Raw genomic sequence first — 4,480 nt, 5'->3', positions numbered from 1 at the left:
TTTGAAAGGTGATATGAAATTGTTTGCCAGTCCAGTTGCTGTTATAATTCACAAAAAGCTAAAACAACAACAACTTGCAAAAATGCAACGATTCTTGGATGATTAATAAAGGATAAAAACTGTCTTGACTCTTTGTCTTTGTGTGTGTGTGTGTGTGTGCGTGTGTGTGTGCGTGTGTGTGTGTGCGTGCGTGCGTGTGTGTGCGTGTGTGTGTGTGTGTGTGTGTGTGTGTGTGTTTTGCATTCATAAAAATGTGTATTTATTAAAAAAATAGCATGAGTCGTCTCATCATCTAAGATTAAAATATCGATATTTAGTAAATTATAGTATAGATTTAATACTAATAAAGTACTTGACTAAGTAATTCCATTTCATACTATACTTAATACCTCTTCTCCATTACATTAGAGAGGGAAATAATGTACTTTTTACTCTACTACATTGGGTTTGGCAGCTTTAGTTACTAGTTACTTTGCAGATTCAGAGTATAATACAAAACATAGCCAAATTCATTTTTTTATATTTTAGATTAGGTTACCCAGTACTATATAAAGTAGTTATAAATTAACTCCACCTTAACCAGCGTCAACATTAAAGTGATGTGCACAAAGGTCACATATTCAACAACCAGCGTGACGCAGATATCAGAGGTTACAACATACAGTAGAAAAGTAGTTGGTGTTTCTTAGCAGATTAATTGACAACAGCCTGTCAGTGGAGCGGGTCATCGTTGCATAATTATGCACTAATGACACGTGCAGTAGGCAAACCCAGCCTTGGTTGTCATCATCGTCATTCTCATTTATTAAAGTTAATTCAGTCATCTGCACACAAAAAAAAACACTACGGATTAGACTTTTCAGATGTCATGAAATTCTCTTGAAAGAAGGATTAAATTTGCTACATGCATTAGAACAATATAAAACTCCCACCAGACCCTTCATGACGTGAACATCAAAGTCCCCAGTCACTGATGGACATATGGAGCCGTCATCTGGTCGGAAGACTTAGTTTGACCTCACTTCCTAAACCGCTGCAGAACGACATAATCAACTGCCAACACAAATGGGTTGTTAGAGTTCCAAGGAGAATTATGCAATAAATAATTAGAAACAAGTACCTGATGCATTATTGGAAAATATTACTTTGGTGGAATAAAAAAAAATCTCTATTCATGGTTTATTAGTATTGAATAATAATTTCCCATAATGACGTTCACAGATTCATTATTTAAACCACACTAGCCACATATTTACGTCAAATAACTGCTAGATTATGTTGACGTCTGAATCCAAATGTCTGGCAGAAAACCACAGTTTGCTTTTTTTCTCTCCCTCCCTTATAATCAAACATATTCAGGTACTTAGAGTCCATTTGGATTATCAACCAACAAAGTTTTCATATGTCCTTTTGAGAGGATTACGCAGCAACATGACCACGAGTGCAGAAGAAAGACAGAATCAAAGTGAGCGAGGACTGTTCCAGAAAGGAAGTTACATGAAACAACCTTCTCCTGAGCATTAAGGCAAAAAAGTATTTAAAATAATATGAGAGCTGATGAGGATGGCTGTAACACAGGATAACACTGGTCACCCCAACCAACAACAAACAACACATCATGTGATTTTTGTATAGATACTCCGTTCTCTGTCAAACTTGCCGCAAAAATGATCAATAATAGATAAGGAGAACCAGATGACTCTGTTTGTAAATAACAGGCAGTTAACTGCCGATAATGTAATGTTATGCTCTATCATTTAACTGTTAAACAGCCGGGGGGTAGTTGAAAAAAATGATGATAAGAATCAAAAGATGGAATAATAGCTGTAACAGGAAATACAAGTTACAAACGAAAATGTGTGCACAAATTGAATTCACACATCGTGGGACTATATAACACACCATTAAACAATGACTGAACTTGGATAACTGTCTTTTAAAAAGAAATCTGGACGGCAACTGTAACAAAACACAAACCCAGATAGTAAGTGCGATGGGACTTTGACTCGAGAAAAACAATAAAATGGTGTGATCTCACTTACATCGTAACAACTAAAATGTTCTTTTTTTAAAACGAACCCAAAACATGTAATAACAAGACCAAGAGCCTACAGCCATGTAAGCCGCTCATGCTAACAGTAATTGTTAGATGTAATGTTTACCATATTAGTTTAGAATGCAAATTGCATACATTAGAAAAACGATCACTAAATAAAATGTACTATGTGTGTACTAATAAAATGTCAATGTCATTACTTTTTAGGTTGTGGCTAAAAATAACTATTTCCCTCTGTATAATTATCTCTACTGTGAAATTAAAACTTTCTGTTACCTTTCCTCAAATAGATGAGGTAAAGATGTAACTGAAAAAAAGCAAAGACATGAAAAGAAAAAAAGAATTTGCAGCCATCCCCAGTTTCCTCAACAGGCCAATGAGGGGTGGAACAATGAGACTCTGCAACCTCTCTCTCAACCTGGACGCCATTATTTTTGTCAAATCCATGTGAGTTTCTCTAAAGCATCATCTTCAGAGGAACTGACAGTGATTCCAACACCTCACGATCAACCTCAGGGCCAATCAGGTGCATAAACAAGGTGAAATGTCAATCTGCCACCTCAGACGGACCACAGATTAATTTTCTCCATGAGTGATCTTGACTGTCAGCTGTGAATCCGGTTATATAACCCGGGACCTATAAGACTGTGTACACACACACACACACACACACACGCTGCTGTTGAGCAGCCACAGGACAATCAATGGTAATGCTGACCGCAGATGTTCTTCCAATCAATTCATTGAACTTGAGAATTCACACCATTTTTTATAGTGTGAATCAAATGAAACAATTGGACGTGTAACAATATTGTATACACATTCAATCTGAAGACAGCAGTCAAATACACACCAAAGACATGACATGTTAGGGGAAAAAACATATTTGTTTTGAAGAAACAGTATTTTTGCAGGATTAGTGTTTCAGTGTAATCTGGATTAAAGTGGAGCTGTGCGTCACTGCCCTTTAGAAATCGCTGTTTTAATTCATTAAACCGCTCACTTTGACCAGTATAGGATGGACAATATTGGGACACTTCACACTATTCGCACCCTGACTTCCACTAACAGCCTTTTTGAGTGTGCCAAAACATATGAGGAACGCTATCCACTGCCCCCCAGTGTTGTCGATTTATTAAGACTAAAGGTGACATATCTGTGTTTACTCAGGGAAGGTTTGTACACATGCAAGTCCCCTCTATTAATCTATCAAACTCCCAAGATAGTATTTGCGGGAGCTGCACTATGCTTTGATTAAATGAATGGATTTCACATATGGGGGTGATGTTACTTTTAATCCATTCAGCTATATGGATTATCCTATCAATCAACTTTTCTTATTTTTCAAATGCACTGTATGAATAATTATGTGCTGCTTTCCATTTCCATCTGCGTTGAGTTGTTGAGTTTCAATACAGTACGCTCATACACAATAGTTTCTTATTTGGCTGTTTAAAGGCCCAGCTCTTGATTGGTCAACAGCAGTGCTTAGTGCTAAATGCTAACATCAGTATGCTAACATGCTCAAGATGACAGTTATATTGGACAAATTTAAAATTAGAGCTGATGATGGCGCTAAATGAAAAGTCCAGGGATCACCAAATTTATACCAGGTCATCCTTAGGGGAACATGCATGTGTGTACTAAACTTTTCAGTATAGATATCTCAGGCTGGACCAATGGACTGACATTCTAAAAATCTCAATGGCTCAGTTTTTAGGGTTTAGTGGCATCTAGCAGTGAGGTTGCAGAATCCTAACAACTGAAACTTCTCATGTGCCAAGCGTGTAGAATAACTATGAAGCATGACACAAAAAACATGGTTTGTCCATTGTGGGCTACTGTTGAAACATGGCGGGGCAACATAATTATTATAACTTCCATGTCGTTCCAAAAATACTTTTTCCCACTGACTTACATGGCGAATGAGACACCTGTAAATCCTTAAATATATTTTTTAAAGCATCACAACCCCACACAAAAGTCAAACCCTGCTCTTCTGCACAATGAGAACTAGCTATGCTTACATTTATTTCCTTTTATTGATGTAGGACTTTTATCTGAATATCTGGGAACACAGTCTCCCACCACCACAGATTACAACTGGAATGCTAACCGTGTGAACTTTAATAGCAGGGAACTTGTTGCTATTTTATAAATGTTGGCTCAGTCTATATGTTCCATCCATTTACAGATTTTGGCTGCTAAAAATTAGTTGTATTATATATTAATCATTTAGATTATATCTGTGTGCATTTGGCTGCAGTGGTTTAGGATTTTGTATGGCTGTTAGAAATTAATACTTTGGCCACTGCACAAGATTACATGGTGATCTTGAATCTCCTGAGCTACTTTCAAACCAGATCAGAGCAGAATCACTGGGAAACAGCAAAGGATGTTGGTCCCCAGCCAATACAGTTATGA

Source organism: Echiichthys vipera (genome assembly GCF_963691815.1).
Source record: "Echiichthys vipera genome assembly, chromosome: 11".
Taxonomy (NCBI): Eukaryota; Metazoa; Chordata; class Actinopteri; order Perciformes; family Trachinidae; genus Echiichthys; species Echiichthys vipera.
The sequence above is the reverse complement of the archived record's forward strand: the minus strand, read 5'-3'. Positions refer to the sequence as shown.